This window comes from Sapajus apella, unplaced genomic scaffold (assembly GCF_009761245.1).
Source record: "Sapajus apella isolate SASKATOON/1434 unplaced genomic scaffold, GSC_monkey_1.0 scaffold15, whole genome shotgun sequence".
Taxonomy (NCBI): Eukaryota; Metazoa; Chordata; class Mammalia; order Primates; family Cebidae; genus Sapajus; species Sapajus apella.
This window is the reverse complement of record NW_022436955.1, coordinates 9702897-9723547: the sequence shown is the minus strand read 5'-3', so window position 1 is coordinate 9723547 and position 20651 is coordinate 9702897.

The window sequence follows — 20651 nt, the reverse complement described above, 5'->3', positions numbered from 1 at the left end:
GGGGTTAAGTGACTCACTCGAAGTCACACAGCTTTCAAGTGCTGGAGATGATGATATCTGCACTGAGCCCCAAAGCCATGTGCTTTCATTGCATTGCCCTGTTTGGCAGTAATTTCATGAGTTAATGTTTTGTCTCCCCAAGGGGACTCCTAGAGGTCTCCCCATGGGGAATAGTCTTTAGTGGGAGCTTTTCTTAATCTGTCAGAGGCTGCCAGGTATAGGGCCCACTCCATCTGGCTCTGGGGAAGGAAAGGAAGGGGCTAATCTCAAGAAGTGTGTTCATATTTATCTGGGTTCATGAACTCCCCCTCCCTGGCCATCCCTCTCCAGTTGAACACACACTTGGCTGGCTTCCCCATGATGACGTCTTCCTTGGTCATCAGAAACCTCACAGTCAGCCAGATCTGGATGGAAAATGCTGCTCTGTTTAGCTGTGTGTCTCAAGTTACTCAGCTGCAAAATGGAGAGAGTGAGACCTACCTGTCAGGTGCATTTTGAGAATTACGTGAGATAACAGTTACACTACTGGCTGCCGTGGGCTGGCTGGTTGGATGATAGACAAATTTGAATCTGTTTCACCTGGAGGCTACCTGCTGAATCCAATGGAACTATATGGCTTGGGGATAGGACAAGAAAGCAATGTTTCTGACTATTGAAAGAAACAGATTATAGGTGATTAAAATCATGGTCCTTGAAGCCTTAAGAGTCCTGAGTGTGAGTCCCAGATCCATCATGTACCAGTGATAGGACCTTGGGCAAGTCCCTTCAATTCAGGGCCTCTTTTTCCTCATCTGTAAAATTGAGCAAATAGCAACTTCTATCTAGTCATGAGTATTAATCAAAATAATGGCTATAAGGCACTTAGTCCAATGCCTGGCGTATAGTAAATGCCAGTTAAATGTTAGCTTCTTTTAATATTTGATCACTGTTACTATTTTTACTATTTTGATATGGTGGTCATTTGTGCTATTCACCATTTCGTGTTTGCTTCTGGGCAAATGGAAGGATTGCACCTGTCTGCCCTGTTGAAGTTAGTTTTGGCCTCTGACTTGCTTGGGGTCAATGAAACGAAAGGAGGATGTGTGTCCCTCTGCCTAGAAGCTCTAGGGCCTAGCGTGTGATTTGTTACCTTCCCTTTTCCTGCCACAGTGACTGTGATGGTAGAATTCCAGCCCTGAGCACACGGAACAAGTGATAGATAAATCCTTTGGTTGGGGTGAGCCACTGAGAGCAGGGGTCAGCTGTTACAGCAGCACCACCTGGCCTATCCTGACAGATACATGTGGGTGACCCTGACATAGCAAGACAATGGGTGATAAATGGCCCTCTGCTTTGTAATGTGAAGAGGGAGAAGAAAAGAAACAGAGGAGCTTATGCAGTCCTTCATGAAAGAAGTTTTTGTTGAACAGCATGATTGAAGCTTGCAGGAACCCTCCTCCCCCACAATGGAAGAGTTGGGATGTGGGTGGCTGGTTGCACAGATCGGGGACCAGATTGCAGCTGTGCAATTCCTCTTTGGAATCATCTTGTCCTATGCCTGAACATCCCCCATCTATTTCTCTGCAAAGAGTAGGCTGTGTGTTCTTCTTGCTGTGTGAACTTCCAAGCAACTTCCAATGATCTCTGCACAGGAGGATTTGAAAACTGCCCTTCCTGGAGGCAGCCCTGGTGAAAACTCCCTTCCGCTTGCTCTCAGCCAGATTCACCAGCAGCCTTCCTGTGTGGGGCCACCTGGGTGAAATCATGCAGAAGGGACTGTGCACTGAATAACCACCTGCTTGGTAACCTCTGGATCCCTTTACTAGGGAGAAAGAAGACTGGAAACCCAGGTACCCCTGAACGAGCTAATGTTTTGACTCACACTCAATTATATTAAGGTATAAGTGACAGATGTAAAGTTATTCAACCCTACACTGAAAAACCCACTGCTTTAGTGGAGATGAGCAGCAAGATGAAAATGCCTAAAAGCTGAGAGAGAGAGAAAACTGAAAGGGGTAGAAAGGGACATTGAAGAAGAACATTGGTGCAGGGAGGAGTGGGATGGACATGAAGTCAGACTACCTCGGGGAGGTGATGTGGGTGCTATGAAGTCAGACTGCCTGGATTCAAAACCTGTTGCTACCACTTGGCAGCTTTGTGATCTTCAGGGTGGATCATTCTGAGGCCAAGAGAATGCAGTTGGCTCTGTTCATGAGATATTCAAATACTTGTGCAGGAAGAGAAATGGGGCTGTCTCTCCCCATCTGAATGCCTTCTCCTGTGACCCCTAAAACTCATTGGCATCAATACCGGGAGCTGTGTTGAATAGAGCCTGGTTAAACATTTACTGAGTTCTTACTCTGCAGCAGCTCTGAACTGGGTATTGGAGGTAGGGAAGAAAAGGGTGCTGTTGGTGGAACTCTTCAGAGACTGCAGGGAGAGCTCTGGGTTAGAAAACACAGGGCATGTAGTCTAGGAAGGTCGTTCCTCCTCCTTGGTACTCAGATCTGTATGTAATAGGGAGAAACCAATATCATCTCCTTCACCGCATACTGGGGGACTAAATGAAAGGGCAGGGGTGGAAGGGCATGTGTGAAGGCCATCTGCAAACAATAAAGCTTTAACTATTATTGAACTGTTGGTGTCCACTGAAGGTCATCCTTGATGGGGTCCCCTGTCCCTGTCAAAACTCACTGGAGTTTCCATGGGATGACTTGATGGGAGACGTTTGGCCAAACTTGGTTTGTCTTGGGGGACTTGGCAGCTCTCCAGCACAATTCCTTGGAAGAGAGGGGCCTGTTGCTATTGTTCATTAATGGATTCTCCACCTAGAGCCAGCCCTCCACATTCCCATTCTGCGGAACTCTATCCTGTCTGAAGAATTGCTAACCATCTGGCCCATGCAGCCACATGCCAGAGGATTATCTTCAGTGTGCGAACAGCAGAGATTCAGAGAGGCTGAGGAGGAAGCATTTTAATCTTGACAAGGGAGGCGGTGCAAATGGTTAGATACCAGAGGTCCTTGGTGTGTCCCTTGAGAATCTGGAAAGAATTCTTATTTTAAAAATATCACTGACTTTTGTGATTTCTGAGCCCAGATGCCTCTGTTGAGCTTACTGATTATTTCTTCTTTGAGTTTTTTTTTTTTTTTTTAAATCATTATGGTATTAACTCCAAAGATGACCTGATTAGCTGCCAACCACAAGCTTCCCAGCAGAGTGGGGAGCTTTCCCCCTTCTAGCCTGGAGCTTTCAGGGTGGCTGGAGCAGGGTGCTCTCTGTGCCGTACATCCATGTGCATACATACATACATATGAACATACCTGTATGTGACTTTCCTCTCTGGTAAGATAGGAAGGCATCAAGCTTGGCTTAAGAGTGCAATCTGGCTGGGTGCGGTGGCTCACACCTGTAATCCCAGCGCGGTGGGAGGCTGAGGTGGATGGATTCCCTGAGGTTAGGAGTTCAAGTCCAGCCTGGCCAATGTGGTGAAACCCTGTCTCTACTAAAAATAAAAAAAATTAGCCAGGAGTGGTGGCATGTGCCTGTAATCCTAACTACTAAAGAGGCTGAGGCAGGAGAATTGTTTGAACCCGGGAGGCAGAGGTTGCAATGAGCCACGATAGCACCACTGCATTCCAGCTTGAGAAACAGAGCGAGATTCTGTCTCAAAAAAAAAAAAAAGAAGTGAAACCACATGAACCAGTTACTTTCATGGAAAATGTATTAATGGAGGTCTACCAGGAGCAAGCAAGCATGGTGCTTTTTCCTGGGAAGAACAAAGTCATAGCTAGTAGGTGATGAACAAAGAAAGATGGGGAAAGAGGCAAATACATGGTTGATGACATGGGAGCACTGAAGAAATGTCCTCAAGCCTGCTTAAGGAGGAGAGGCATTGGAGTAGATCCTTAAAAACGGTTGGAGGCTGTAGGTGTGGAAAGGGCACATAGACATTTCATCAGAAGGGCAGAGTCATGAAGAGAGGCCTGAACTTGGTGAGAAGTTCTGGTGTGTACAGAAGAGGCCAGTGGTAAAGGGATGTGTGTGAGGCTGGGGAGAGGGTAGAGGCCAGGATTGGGAAGTCCTGAAACACCAAGGAGGAAGCTGATGCTGTGAAGTCTGCGTTTTGGAAAGGCCTAGTGATTGAACACCTCTTGTGAGGGGAGGCTTACTACCTCTGGGACAGCCCATTCTACCTTCATCTCTGGCCAACCCAGAGTTCTTCCTGAGAGTAAGCCAGTGTCTATCTTTGGCCTTGGAGATGCCTGAAAGATAAGCCTATGCCATACTTGGCCCTTCCACCCCTGTTTTAGACTTGATGGAACTCTGAGCATTTGTTTTTTTGGATCAGCACTATAATTTCCTTTTACAGCAACCATCGTAATAGTTAGGCATGTGCCCACAACTTCTGGAACTTTCTGTCAATGACCTAGGTTGGCCTACTCTAGGCAACGTCATCCAAATTCATTGTCATAGTTTGCCTAGGGGCAAAGAGCTTGGGGTTTGGTGTTCAACAGTCCTGATTTTGAATCCTATCTCATCCACATTGTAGCTTCCTGGCCTTGAACAAGTGACTTTCTTAGAGTCCAGCTTCCTCAGCCTGCCACAGGGGGTTAGTGTGAATGCACATAATACAAATAACACATAGAAATCACTTTACTCTGGTTAAGGGGGCTCTCTCTTCCCAGGCAGTTGAGAGGGAGTTTTGGGAGTTTCTTGGGCAGTGCTGTCATTGAGAAGATTCCAGAGCCCCTGACCCCTTTTCAATCCTCTTACTCCCCTAGGAGCCTGTTTATGTGTTTTCTGATGGAAACAGTTTGCTTGAGAAAGTTTTGCTCCTGTTTCTGTCATTGTATTCATTTAAGGGTTGCACTTTGATTCAGTTTCTGGTGGTTCAGGATTCTGAGCTATGCATTTTGTGGGTTTGGGATGCATGCGAAATATGTATTTTGAAGACTGCTTTGGTCTATTTTTAGACGATTCAAATATTTGGATAGTGCATTCCTGTCTTGCCTCTTGCCTGTGCTTGGGGGGCGCTAGGATTTGCTCTCCCTGAGCTGTTGGCTCTGGTTGTCTAAGCCCTGAATGTCTCCCAGGGTCAGCCTTGCTGGCTACAGGCCTGATCGGGAATCTAGAGCCACCCAACATTAGAGAAGGACGACTCCTTGAGGATCACCCAGCTCACACTCCTCCAGTCCTAGATGGGTAGATGATGGCCCAGGGACCAGGATGGGGGTGGAGTTTTGTCTAAAGCCACAGGGCAAATGGGAAGCAGAGTGGGTGACACTCCTCTCTGCTGGCACCATGCAGAGCCCTGGGGGTGCAGGTATTGTTCCTCCCGCTGGACTCACCCTTCAGGTCTGCACATCTTTCTGTAGGTCCACAACCACATCACTTATTAATACTCAGTCTGCCTGACTTGCAAATACCCAGAAACTCAAAGCCAGTCAAACAGACTTTTGTTTTCTGAACTCCAGTCCTTCTGCCCTGATTCTGGCCGAGGGGAATGTTGTGCTGCGGGAATGCTCAGGAACCCTGCAAGGAAGGTGGTGAATTCCAGCTGCTCCTCACCTCCCGGCAGAGCGAGAGAAGGTTAAAGGGATCTGTGGGCAAAAGCTTTTACTGGTATCTAGGGTGATACCCAAGCAGGTTTCTTGCGGGGTGTGTTTTTAAAAAATTAAAAAAAAAATTTATGTTTTAGAGACATGGTGTCACTCTGTTGCCCAAGCTGGAGTGATCGTAGTTCACTGAAACCTCAAACTCCTGGGCTCAAGCAATCCTCCTGCTTATCCCAGCTTCCTGAGTAACTGGGGCTACAGATACACACCAGCACACCCAGCTACTTTTTAAATATTTTGTACTGATGGGGTCTTGCTATGTGGCCCAGGCTGGTCTCAAACTCCTGGCCTCAAGAGATCCTCCTACCTAGGCTTCCCAAAGTATTGGGATTAAAGGTATGAGCCACCATGCTGGACCCTGTAGGGTATTCTAACTGGAGGGTTTAGGGCAAGCAAGCATGAGTTCCATGGGGTCACCACTGTGCCATGCCAGGGCCATGTGTGAAGTTCACACAGGGTGTGGGGGTCAGTGGGGCGAGGCATGGAGGTAGTGCTTAGCTATCTTCTAGGGAGGTGGTCACCACGAGGTGGTCGTATAGGGCAAGTATCTGGATCCACCCCTTGAGGAACTGGGAGGAGGCAGAGAACTGGAATCTGTGTCCTGGGTGACTGAACCCTGCTTCTGGTCTGAGAAAGTTAAGCCTTTATGATGCTATAGCAACATAAAATGATAAGAATTCATTCCAACTCTGGTGGCTCTGCTTCTCCCGGCCCTGGCTGCCTGAGCCACCTACTAACCAACAGGGTCACACATGGAGGGTCTCCTTGCTCCTGCCCCAGAGCTTCCCGTGGGGTCCAGCTAGCTCCTGCTTCAGGTTGTACCCTTGCTCGGCTCCTTCCCTGCCCTGCCCTGTCCTTCTCTCACTGCTCCTTCCCAAGAGCCTTTCCTCACTGCTTCAGTGTACCCAAATCCTACCCCGAGCTCTGCTTCCAGGGAATCTACCCTAGGTCACTTTCCCTTCTGCCCCTTTTCTTTTTAATTCCTCCTTTTCTTTCTTGCTAGAAATCAGCTGAATTAGGAGAGTTTCAATCAGGGGTGTGGCCGGCAGTACTAGATATAGAAGGCAGTTTCAAAATCAAATGAAAGCCAGCTCATTGGCTTTGGCCTTTAGAAGGTTTACTGGTAACTCCTAACAGTCTAATTGAATATCAAGGGGCAGTTAAACTTCACCTTTCTCCTTTATTGCTGGGTCTGTAAATCTTAAGGAAACAATCTTTAACAGGGTGGGGGGGGTGGGCAATGCTGGCAAGTCAATTCCTTTGTCTTAGTCTTAGTTTTTCCACCTGCAAATTAAGGCTTTTGAGCTAGAAGATCTATCCAAAATTCTATGATTCTACAAATGCATTCTTGCATTCACTATGCAAGTGAGAACATTCCTATTTACCAAGCTTTCAGTTTGTGGCCTAGCACAGTGCTCAGCACGGTGGGGTGAGGTATCGGTTTCACCCCTCACAGCCACCCTGTGAGACGGGAAGTGTGTTAGTTGTATATTGCTGCTGCTTCCCTCATGTGTCAGTATGCCAAGGCCTCCCAGGTTCATGTCTCCAGCCTGGATCTTGACGTCAACTTTACACCCCTAAAAATATCTGCCATCGGCTGGTCCCACCTTTCTCTTCTTTTCTCTCTTGACCACAAACTCCACGTGTGTTTGCGCCACACTCACCTCCATCCCGCCCCATTCTCCATTGACTTCTCTGTCTTTGAGGCTTCACAGCTTCCTCTCCTGCCTCCTCCAAAACTCCCTCACCCTCAATTGTGCATGCTCCTGAGTCCCCCATCTTAAAGTGAGGACACTGTCTCTTGAACCCACACTCCCCTCTTCTCCCTGCTCCTGTCTTGTCATCACTGTGGAGTCACTCTCACTCCAGTTCTGATCCTTCTCTTTCCCATTCTAACATCCTGCTCCACAGTTGCTAATGTGCTTCTGCACCACCTGCACCACCACCAAACCTGCTCCTTCTAATGCTACAGTGGAGCCTCCTCCAGTGATGAAGGAGTGAAGAATCAGGGTAGGAGGGGCATTGCCATTATGGCCCTATTTCTTTAGTCACTGCATCATGAAAACCCAAACCAAAGAAGACCCACATGTACCAAGAATTTGAGTTGAGGTGGCAAATTTCTTTGCAAATTCCAGGACAAATAAAAACATACCCTTTCCAGCTAATTGCATGTTTATGGATCTAATTACCAAATTATAATGATGAAAGGGAGAATTCTTCAGACTTCAGGAAGTGGATTAGAGTGATAAATATCCACTCTTTTTCTCTCCTTCCATCTTCACTAAAAAAATTATAGCTAGACAAGTTGCTTGTATCATGCAATGTTCTTCATTTGCTGCTCTGCTGTTTTCAAAAGTGGCATGCTGAACATGTATATTAATTCGAGTTTGAAGTCCTTTTGTACTAAAATGGTGGGTACAGGAACATATAAAATTACACATTTTTGTTGTCTGTGATATAAGTTATATACCCAGACTGTTCAACATGACAGGAGACAGCATTTTCCTGACCAGAAATAAAGATGCCTAGACAGCCTGATAGTTAACATGAGTTGCAGTTAGACACTGGGACACTAAATTTGGAGCATGATAATAACTTTTCCAAGTGCCCAACTTATTTCCCATGCCTGCCAGCACGTGTACTTCTACATAGTTTATGGTTTTAATATGATTCTGCAGGTCTGTCCAAATTGTATTACAATGAAATCCATTTCAAAGAAGATCCAGCTGAGTAATGAAGAACAATGTTTGCATTAAACTTAATGATGGATTTCTTGGGCTGAAATGAAGCACTTGGACCTCTTGCATTTTGTTAGGGATAGAGAAGCTAATCAATTTGGTCATGAAAAACAGTTTATGACTTTTCAGACTTGGTACTTATGCTTTGGGAGAAATAGAAACTTTGTGTACTTTATTTTGGAAGAATAGAGTACCAATGACATCAAAGATTTTATTCTAGAAGTGAAAAGAGCATTCCATACACAATCACACATATGACCATCTCCTCTGTAATTGATGAGGCTATTCATCGCACATATGCACCTGGATTCCCAAAGAGCTCTTGGAGATCTGCACAGTTTATTTAGGATGTGAAATCCCAGGATGATAACGGGGGGGCCAGGAGGTGGGAAAACCCAGATGTGAAGTGGCAGTGGTCCAGTGGAAACAATCTAGCAGCCAGAAGAATGGGCTTCCCAGCACAGACATACTGCCTGCGTGGACTTAGGCAGTTTCCTCCATTAGAAAAATGGAAAAGTGAAGGGTTAGAATGTGAATATCCCCAAGGTTCCTCCCAACTCAGATATGCTAGGATTCTACAACCCTAGACGTGATTTCTGCTGCTTCTTGGAATCTTCAGAAAGTGGGAGGGGGGCCCTTAAGGAAAAACCGAATCACACAGTTTAGTGAGGCTCACAGATGAGGCAAGTAGAGTCAAGGGACAGAAGAAAATGGGAGCCCTGCTAGGTTTTTTATTGTAATTGGGAATTTCAGTTGGAAAAGGACCTTTTCTTTTAAAATAGTTATTTTTAATGGGAGAAACTTAAAGGTTGTTTTTTAGGCAGATCTGATCATTGGCTAAATATGCAGGGTGGGCAGTGAGTGTAGGGTATTGGGGAGAGTGCCTTCTGTACTTTAAAGGGCATTTATTACTTTCTTAAATTGCACAGCGGTAGCGTGGTTGTAATATGAAGCAAGCAGTTGTCAAGAAATTATTAAAAATTAGCAATGGGCTAAAAAATGCAAGGTGACAGATTGGTGCCCAGGGTGCTGGGGGAAAGAACAATTTACAGCCTCCAAGTGAAATCTCAGGTTGTTTGTTCTTCATTTCTAGAAGCATAACACAACATTTGCAGCATGTGTTAGGTAAATTAACCTCTTCCTAATTTTGGAAGCTGCTGTCAGCCCCTTTACTTCCCTTTCTCAGCTTCAGCAATGAGACCAAATGGTAGAAGGGTATCTGGCACTGTCTCAGGGTGTGAGCTTTCTCCTGGGTCCCCACAGGACTTGCCACATTGCCCTTTGGCATGGAAGCCCCATGAGAGCAGGGAGTATGTCTGTTTTGCATTTCTGGTGCCTGGCACATAGTAGGTGTTCAATAAATATTTTTGAATGTGTGACTTGCTTCCAAATTGGCTTTTGATTGTGGCTTTATCCAGCTCCTGGGAGCAATATCAGCATTAAGAGCAAGATGATATCTAGGAGATGAGGGGGTGAGGGATTGGGAGGTTGGCTAACCCTGGTTCCCTTGCAACAGATTCCCTCTAAGACACAGAAAAGAATGGAGCCAGTGCAGGCAGTCTTTAGAGTTCTGCATCTCCCATTTCTTCCTTATCTTCCCTCAGTCCTGGAGGTCTGCCAGTTGGGTAGCTGGAGAAAGCAACAGGATTGGCAAAAATGTACTTTTTCTGCAAGTCCCACATGCAGAGTGGCAAGAACCACTCTCCCTTGGGAATACCAGAATCTGCTCTGGAATTAGACTTCATCAAGGCCAACCTGGGGCACCTGGGAGGGAGAGAAGCCACCATGCCCTAGCCTGGCCACAGCTTCCCAGAGGGCAGCAGGGCACATCTACTGCTCAGTTGTTTGGATGAGAAGCAATGTGTGTTTCTAGTCATACATTCTCATATGGATATTATTCAGCTTTTACTAATTGGCTTTACAATTTTCTCAGTAGTTAATATTCATCTGTCAAAAATGGAAACATAAATAAATAACTTCAGTTCACGCACACCTCTTATTAGGCCATACATCATGTTAGAAAGTTCGCATTCTTTAACCAGGAAGATGAAATTAGAAACATCTTGAAAAAGCCTTCTTGTTATCAATCATGTCATCTTGAACATGTTTCGAAGCTTGCTGCTGGCATCAAGAATAGATGTTTTATTCAAAAGAATGTATTTAAAGAAAATGACAGCACTTTTCCATTTCAGCTTCTTAAAAACAGGAAATCTTTCAAGTCCTCCTGACTGTGAGCATTCCAGTGCCTTGGAAGATGTGCGGAGTGGCTCTAGGCTTCTAGCTGCATAAGGGTGGAGAATTTCCCTAGCCTTTACAACAGGTGTGGGATAGGAAGTCAGAGGAGCTGATCATGATTCAGCAGAAAGTCTTGGTTCTTGTGAGCCTTGAAAAGGTCACTTGCCCTCTCTGGATTTCAGTCTACTTGTCTATAAAATGAAGAGGTTGTGCAAGATTAATGTCAGAGCTCAGGCTGCTGTAACGAAAATACCGAGTTGGGTAGTTTAGACAAACAACATTCATTTCTCATAGTTCTGGAGGCTGGGAAGTTCAAGATCAAGGTGCCAGCAGAGCTGGTGTCTGGTCGGGGCCTGCCTCCTAGTTTGCAGATGGCTGCTTTCTTCTTGTGTCCTCATGTGGAGGAAAGCAGAGAAAAATATCCCATGTTGCCTCCTCTACCCTCATGATGTCATCTAACTCTACTCACCTCCCAAAGACTCTGCCTCCAAATACTCTCATATTGAGGGTTAAGATTTCAACATATGGATTTAGGGGAGACACAAACATTCAGCCCCTAACAATTAGTGTTCTCCCAGGACAGAGGAGAGTAGCACTGGGTTCTTAGAGCACCAGGAGAAGGAGGCAGTAGACAACTTCATACATCATTCAAGTAGATTCTGCAGTTTTCCCTGATATGTGTTTGCTTAAAATAGAAAAGTCAACTGTAAGTTACCTGTGTTGAATCCACTGACCTTTGGAAACAATGTGCCTTGCTCCCAGCATCTTTTCCTGCCCCTGACTCACCATGTACTCCTCCCAGGATGGGTAAGGCAGGACGAGACATTCTCCAATGTCCCTCCAGCTCTGACCTCTGACTTTAAGGGGCTTGCAAAAGTACAGGTGGCTCCAAGTATCCAGCTATCCCCTTCCAGGACGGGGCAGGATCTCTCCCCAGCCCCAACCATGCTTCTGCAGTTGCCTCCACTCTGTTGCACAGCACACTGTGTGTGGTATGGTAATCCATGATCCCAGAGAACAGGCTTCTGGTCCCAGCTCTACCCCATGGTCCTTTACAGTCTTGGGCAAGCCATGTCCCCCTTCTGGGCCTCACTCTCCTCATCTATGAAAGGAGAGAGTTGGATAGAACTCTAAGAACCCAGATTTAGGAATTGCCCTGGGAGTTTAAAAGATGGTGAGGGCCTGAATGTGTTTCTACAAAGCAAACAGAACCCAATCTATTTCCTTAAAACCTAGATCCCACGAGAGCAGTGCTTTCCTTATTGCAAAGACAGTTTAGAATCTGTGCGTCTGTCAGATGAATCCAGAAAACAGAGACGCAGTCCCTCAGGTCCAGGCCCCTGGCCACCACCCAAAGCCGTTCCAGGGGCAAGAACATTCAAAACTTTTTCACTCGTTCATGGTCCTGAAGAATAAATACCAGAGCCCACAAATGCCACTCACTTGGCATTCAGCGATCCTAGAATATTGGACATAGACCAAACATCAAATACATCCTGTGAGAGAGGAATTCACTGGCTGGCGGTCATCACAGGTGGTATCAGAGGTGGGATTATACCCAAGGATCCCAGCTCCCTCTCCAGGGTTCTCTCTACAACCTGAAAGTTGCTTTTTCTTGAAGAACATTAATGCAACTCCCTGAAATGCACAAATTAATTTTGAATTCTTTCCCTTCTCGATGCATAAATATAAAGTCATAGTTTATAAAAATACATAAACACCAAAACTATACTTCAAGCCATATGCTGCTAACCACACCCATCTGCCACCCCAAATTTCCAACATGACTGGCTGTCAAAAACTCATCATGGACAGTTTGCCAAACACTTCACAGCCAACCCTTGTTGACAATTAATAATGTGAAGGGAGTCTATGACATCCCGTATTAGTCAGATGGATTGATTTATGACAAACCTGTCTCCCCCACCCTATCCTATTTAAAAATGGAAGGCATGGGATTGAGTTAGTAAGAGTTGCACCCAGGACAGAGATGATTAGGACAAATTCTAGCTCCTAAGAGCCCACAGTCTGGCAGGACAGAGATGCCTTGCAAGCAAGATTCGACAATATCAGATGTACTAAGAAAATTGACCAAGTGCTCCTGGGCCTCAGCAGAGCAAGGAGCACTGCTGACAGGCAGATTGTGGGGATGAGGGAGAGGCATTTGAACCAGGCCATGGAAGAGAGGAAAGATTTAGGACCAAGTAGGTGTATGACTTGAGGCCCAAAGGTGAGAATGCACAGTGGGCATTGGAGGAGCAGTGTTTGCAAGTGGAGATAAGATTGGAAATGCCTGATGGAAGGGCAACTTTAAGGGCCTTCAATGCCAGGGTAAGGACTTCAGCTCTCACTGAAGAAGGTACTGTCATAATACTATCAAGGTACTATCAAAATGGCAATTGATGAAGAGGGAGAAATATAGACTTTGGAGAAAGACAATCTGAAGTTCAAATCTTGGGTATTCTGCTTTTCTGTTGGTGACCTTTGGCAAGTCACTTAACCTATTATCTCTATAATGGGGGCATGAATCTGTATTTTATAGTATAGCTCCTCTAAGTTATGTATCACTTTTTTCACTACTGAGGGCTCATATGTATTGTGTGTATATTGGGCCTTGTGCTAAACATTACATGACTTACATCACTGAGTTTCACAATTACTTTCTGGGGTAGATGCTATTATTATTATTGCATTTCACAGATGAGGACACTAGACTGGGAACAGGGATTCCTGATTCATACTGCCCATGGCGAGATAGCTTCCTGCCTATGCAAGGATATCAGGAAGTTGCCCACAGCCAAATGCCAGCACCCAGCACCCATTCAGTCTTAGGAAGGGCCAAGCATGTGCTAGGTGAGCACTTCACATGAACTAACTCCTATAATCTTTGCAGCAGCCCTAGGAGAGTGGTATATTGCCTCTCCCATTAGGATGGGGAAGGTGAGGTCCAGGAGGATGAGTACCTGTTCCTACCAGACAGCTTGGACCAGGGAAGTGAGGGTCTGGTTCATTTACCTGCACTGCATCGCTTGCCCAGAGATTACAGTTTAATTGCTTAGGATAGAGTCTGGAATTGCTTGTTTTTTTTTTTTTTGAGACGAAGGTTCCCTCTTGTTGCCCAGGCTGGAGTGCAATGGTGCGATCTTGGCTCACTGTAACTTCTGCCTCCCGGGTTCAAGTGATTCTCCTGCCTCAGCCTCCCGAGTAGCTAGGATTACAGGCATGTACCACCATGCCCAGCTAATTTTGTATTTTTATTAGAGATGGGGTTTCTCAATGTTGGCCAGGCTAGTCTCAAACTCCCAACCTCAGGCGATCTGCTCGCCTCGGTCTCCCAAAGTGTTGGGATTACAGGCGTGAGCCATGGTGCCCGGCCGGATTGGTATTTTTAGAGCTGCCTGAGTGATTCTGATGTGCAGCTGGGACTGAGAACCAACTGGCCTGGTGGCAAAGCTCAGCTCTTGACTGAGACTTTCAAAAGGAAAAATTCAAGCACTTCTCTAGTCATGGTGTCCATGGATTCCCAAACCTAGGTCTTTGTTCAGGAAACAGACTGGTTTCAAACAAAATAAAGTCTGAATCACACTGCTCTAGTATTTTTTTTTTTTTTTAAGGCAGAAGGAGAGTTGTTTTTTCAGGAATTTAGATATCCTGGCACATTAATAGGAGCGCCCAGGGCAAAAGAAGCTTTTACCCATCTGTCAAGTGTGTGTCATCACCTGCCCGCACAACAAATTTTGCTTTCTAAAGATATTTAAAAGAAAATGAACTGTGGGGCTCCCGAACACTAGAAAGTATGGGCTTTAGTAGGAGAGAACAAAACAAGTTTTCAGCTTCATTTCTCCCCTTCAAGAAAAGAACTACTATCTGAGGGCTCTTGGATCAACCAGAAAAGACGCTTTGATTTTTGATACTTCGGAATTAAGGTGATCAGTCCTGAGGATGATTTGAAATGTGTAGGTTCGCCTGGCTCCTTTGTTCTGTTTTATGGGGCAGTTGCTTTTCCGAGCTCATCAAGGCTTCTGTCTCCATGCGCTGCTGCCCCAGCCCTCTGTAGAAGCTGCACGCCGTGCAAGTGAATAAACATCCTTCCTCCCCTGCATCTGCTCTCCCGGCTTCTCTGTCCCCATGAACTCAGGACACATTTGGGCACCATGTGAATAGACCTTTCCATGCTTTTCAGAGAAGGTTGTGTTGTCTCCTTACTGACGCTTCTAGAGGGGAGGCCATCAGGCCGCCTCCAGGATCAGGTGTGAGATGCTGGCATTCCTTCAAGTCATGAATTTCAAGTAACTGGTGAATTGTTTGGGTGATTCATGGCATGAATCAAGGCTCAAAGTGGATCCGGCTTTTGCTAAGGAGGTCTGCCCATGCTGTTGAATAGTGTTCTGTGGTCTGTTGAGAGGTCATATTTGATGTCACCAAAGAGGCTTTGCCTGGGAAGGGGTAACTTCCAACCTCCCCCTGGAAGGAGGAACGCCTGCCTCAGTGTGAAGATGACAAAAACACCTGATGGTAACAGTATTAACTCTAATCATGGTGATAATAATAACTACAGCTAGTTCTAAGTCCAGCACTGCGCTAAACACTGCAAATACTATTTATTTTAACCCTCAGCACAATCCTCTGAGGTAGGTTTTATCCCCATTTAACAGATGAAAAAACTGAGGCTTAGCTTAGGACATTCAAACAGAGGGTCTCAGTAAGTCACAGAGCCATTTGCATCTTGGGTCTTTTCATTTCTAAGGCCTGTGGCTTTTTATCCCTCGGGAATACAGCTGTAGAGAGTTGTCTTGTAAATTTAGTTGACAGGTGCCTCTTGAAAACTTCGTGAGATTGGTTCCATTTTTGTTCTGGAGAGAGAGGAGGGGCACACTGCCTCTTCTGCATGGCACTTCTTTGGAGGGAAGCCGACCATTCCTCTCCACTCTTGTGTTCTCTCCTCTGTCAGTTAGATAACACCACTTCCTTCAAAAATTTCCCTCTGGGCCCTTCACAATCTCATGCTGTAGTCCATCTGATCAATATTTCTCTGAAAAACCTTCCTAGTTTCAAATATGAAACTAAAAAAACACAATCCCACTAGTGGCTTTTTTTTTTTTTAAGCAAGAAACTGCAAGGCATAAAATGTTTGAACTACATGGAATCTTAAAGATAATTTTATCCAAACTCCCCATTTTATACATGAGACGACAGAGGCCCACAGAGCGGAGCAAACTGTCCAAGGTTCTGGGGCAAGTTAGTCATAGATCAGCACATCAGCTTCAGTTTACTCATCTTTAAAGTGAGGTGCATAGTGCTTCTGGGAGCATGAAATGCAGCTGTCCTATGACATCCTTGGTCCAGTATTTGTCACACAGAGACATTCTGGGGAGAGATGATGTAGGCAGGACCATCAGAGGGACCCAAGGATGGAGGGAGAGGGGAAGGATTTAAGAGAGAAAAGCAATGGGACTGGGGCTGTGGGAGGGAAAACTGCCAGGGCTGAATGACTCCCAAGTTTCTTGGTGGTTTCAACTCCCATGAAATGGATCTCAAAGGATGAATAGGAGTTCGTCCAATGGGCAGGTTGGGAGAGGCCCTGTGCGCAGACAGAGTGGCCTGTGGGTACCTGTAGAGATGGATGTGTCGAGACACGCAACATACATCATCTCTTGGACTTTGGTTTCCCCAGTGGAGCCCAGACAATCGTCAAACAGGCATCTTAGAAGCAATAACAGCTACAAAAGCAGCAGGGGGAGAAAATGAAAATCAATGCTTGAAATAGTGTTCAAAAGACATTTCAACACCTTTGCTTACTGATGTCTCATGAGCTCCATCCAGAGCCTCTGAGTTAATGAAGTTTACACAGCTGTCCTCTTTGCTGACATGTTTGTCCCTGATGTCACCTGAGCTGTGGTCCTGTTGACTGTCCAGAGGACAGTCCCCTAGCTCTCCCTCAGAGCTGCCTCTTTTGTGGCTGTTATCATCTGATGCTGGATTGGAACTGGAGTTGGTGGGAACAGTAAGATTCATGATCAGAGGTCCCAGAGGGCTTCCACCTACTCATTCATTCCTCCTCCCAAATTACGTTTTAATCAAAATTTACAAATGTGTTAATATCTGGCCAAACTGCAGCAGTATGCAGAAATGCCATTTACTTTGGAGTGCTAAACCAAAGCCTGTTTTCTCTTTTCTGCTTTGTTCTTGTTTTCGAACTATCATTTGTCCCTATTCCAGAGCTGAGCCCAGGTATTGAGATCCCAGGCCTAGGAGCTCCCTTCTAAAAAGGGTGTGTGTGTGGGACTCTGCACAGACTCTCCGATCCTCAGTAGCAGAGCCGAGGGGGTAACTTGGAACCAGCCAGGCCTGAAGCTTGCACACTTATTGGGAAGATTTGACTTTCTGCCCATGTCATCAGCAGGGATGCTGTGGATATGCAGGTCTGAGCATCCCAGTCCTGCCTGGTCATCTCTCCATCACACTCTTCCCCACTGTACAGCAAACTATTGGCACATTGGAAGCCATGGGGGTACTTCACCCAGAAATCTGGCCTCACATACTCCCTGGGACCAGAAAGTTTGCCACTGTGGGATCTCAAGGGGCCATGAGTGTTCTGTTTTCTACACGTTCCCTTGAAGTTGCCCTGGTGATGAATTCATTGCCAGATAGGGTAGGCTGCACAGCATCACATGCGAAGCCTGCCCCTACACCTTAAAGAAACTGCATGGGCATTGTCATCTCACGTCATCTTTCCTGCATCCTTGGTGGCCCAGAAAGATTCAGACATGTGCTCAAAGTCACACAGCCAATGAGGGATGGATCAGGGTCAAAAAACAGGACAGCTGCCTGCAGAGGTGGGTGAGCTTAACCCTGGTGTGACTACTGTCCTTGGGGAGTGGCTGTGACTTGTCTACAACATGTTAGTTATTGAAGAATTAGGACTCATTTTCCCAAATACTTGTGAGCTGCAGCAAGAGCGAGGGAGCCACCCTGCAAAGGCTGGGCCTCTCTTGAAAAGGGATGCAGGCAGCTAGTTGGGGAGGGGGGAGTACCAGAGGAAAGGATCTCTGATGGAGAGGAGCCCCAACATCCAGGCCTTGGAAGGAAACTCAAATGACTGGAGTTCACTAGCCTGGAGGGAGGAGGGAGGAGCGGAGGAGTAGAGAAATATCTGAACTGGTTTAAAGAATCCATGAAAAAGGAATTAGCTAGTTATGCATGTCCCAAGTATGTAGCCATTCTATAGCAGCAGATTCTGTTTCGATACAAGGAAGAACCGTCATATGTTTGTGGTACCCAAACGTGGAACTACCTGACTCAACGGGTAGTGAGTTTCCTGTTACTGGAGCATCCTAGCAAAACGGAAACCACCTGCCTTACTTAATGAGAATTTGAGTACTCACTAAGTGCACTGGGGGTGGGAGCAATGACAGCCTTTTAAATGTAACATAAAACTGGGCCATTTTAATTAATCCCAGCACTTTGGGAGGCTGAGAAGGACGGATCACTTGAGGTCAGGAGTTGGACACCAGCTTGGCCAATATGGTGAAACCCCATGTCTACTAAAAATACAAATTAGCTAGATAAATTAGTCAAATACATATTAGCTAGGTATGGTGGCACATGCTTGTAATCCCAGCTACTTGGGATGCGGAAAGGGAAGAATTGCTTGAACCTGGGAGGCGGAGGTTGCAGTGAATGAGGCAGGGCCACTGCACTCCAGCCTGGGCGACAGAGCAAAACTGTCTCAAAAAAAAAAAAAAAAAAAAAAAAAGGAAAATGCAGGAAGCAAAATTACGCATACATCATGACCCTAATTATGCACATACATTTAGATGTTTATTCCCTATTCGTCTCAGAAAAAGTATTGAAGTCAACATGGAGGAACACACCTGCATGTGCACCCCATATGCCTAAACAAGTCTTTGAAAATGTGAACGGTTATTCCTGGGTTGTGGGATTGGGGGTATTTTTTATTTTCTACTTAATTTTTTTTCCCAGTATTTTACAAGTTTTAAAAAGATGTCTCTATAACAAGGCAGGAGCCCCCAGAAAATCCGAAAGCAGTTGTTGGAATGCCTTAGGAACCCAGGGATTAGTTCCTTCTCCTCCTGCTTTCTCCCCGTCTGGTTACCTCCACTGGATGAGCGGATTACGTGGGACATTCTAGACAGTGGGAGGAAGTCAGTGCTCTAAGAAGCTCTCTTGCCCTCTAGGGGTCCTGGGGCCAAGGAGCTGCTATGGGTGCAGATCACCTGATCACTCTCTTTTGAGGCAAAGAAACAAGCACCTTCCTCAGGTTGAGCCATGATCCTGCCAGGTGTGAATCTAAGGAAGTGCTTGGCTGTCATTCTGGAAACTGGCTCAGGAAATCCCAAGCCTCTGAGAATGACTTCCAAACTCAAAACACCTTGTTAAACACAATTGGTCTGAATCCATCAGCTCAAGCCAAGCCTTGTCATAATCCCAAAAATCACAATGAGTGAAACAGAGGGTGCTGATACCTCCGCAGTGCACATCAGGCGTACTTATACTTTTATAAAGAGGTATTTGCAAAAGTACAGTTAATCCCATCATGCTTTATAATTTAAATGTCACTAGAAATGATGGCTAACATGCAACTGGTTAACAGCAGCCTTTAGTGCCAAATTAATCAGCATCTAATCCAGAGGATGTATTAAGATGGAATACAATTAAAAAAAAAAAATCCCTCCTTCCCAGCTCTCTCTGCTGTTATTTCAATAGAATGCCCAACTTTCCCAAGCAGTTTGGGAGTTTGACTAAAAGGTATGTTTCAGTACTTTTCTTATATAGAAAGGACACATAAATGATAAATTGTCAAAACAGAAGTGTGATTATCCCCTTTAGGGGAACTGAATTTCCTCCTTTTCCTTTCATGTGGTTGGGATGACCTGTCAATCATTCTACCCAAAGTTGCCTGTTGGAGGAGGTGGGTGAAACCACATCCATCTGTCTCTCAACATTCTAGAAAGATAAGCCGTGTGTTGACAGTCCCAGGAGTTCTGGTTCTTCTGAAAGCATAATACATTTTTGATTTCACCTTTGAATCTGTGAGTGACCCCGTGTCCTTGCAATAAATTCTTTTTCTTAAAAAAAAAAAAGGTAGCCAGTGTTTGTTTTTGTTGTTTGACAAAAACAAAGAGTCTTGATATAAATGTGTTGAGGGAAAATGATGGTAAAGTATTGAAAAGTTCTTTAAACAAGAACTTTAATTAAAATTAAAGAGTTAAAAGAGCTCTCCCCCCCAGGACTTTTGCTAGACATAAACAACATTTTCAAGGAAAACATGTTGAAAGTGGTATTAAGGGGGATTTTCTCATGGGTCAGCTGCTATCTAGGTGTGAGTGAATTTTTCTACCTTCCTTATCAAAGGGTCTTGAATGATATTCTTCAGTACTTTCTGATTCTAAAACAAGGCTCCGGGGCTGGAGAGCAGGCATTAGCCCTAAGTGTATAGTTTAATTTCCTTCCTGAAGTTTTATCTTTGTTTTCCAGCATCTTTTGCCACTCCTAACTCTGGCATCTTGGGATGTTACCTATTTCTGCAGGTGAGATCTCCTTCCTCACAGCCCAAGAGTGCAGAAGCCAGGGTGAAGGTCTGAGGGTGACTCTTGCCTTCTGGTCTGGGAGAGACAAGATGAGACTGCTGACCTCTGTGTGCCTGATTGCTGGGCAACCCTCTGGCAAGGTCACCTTTCCTACCACCCCCGGCTATTCATATCTAACATCCTTGCTCTCTTCCTTTTAAATGCATTTCCAAAGGTTATAGTACATGAAACAGATGACTTAGTTCTCTGCAAGCTCAATTTTGACTTTGTAAAATGAAAAGCCATGGCTCCTATGTGGGAAAAAAATGTCTCTTGAAACAAAATGAATAATTACATCATGCGTTCAGTGATAATTACCAACACGTGTCAAAAGTGGGACTCGCATTTCTTTACTGTAATCCCCCATACTCAGTCTCCCACCTGCTGGAAGCTCAGTATTCTCAAAGAGGCAGCTTTCCCACTGGACAGATGTGACTTCAGCTGGGCTCGGTGACTCACGTCTGTTATCCCAGCACTTTGGGAGGCAGAGGC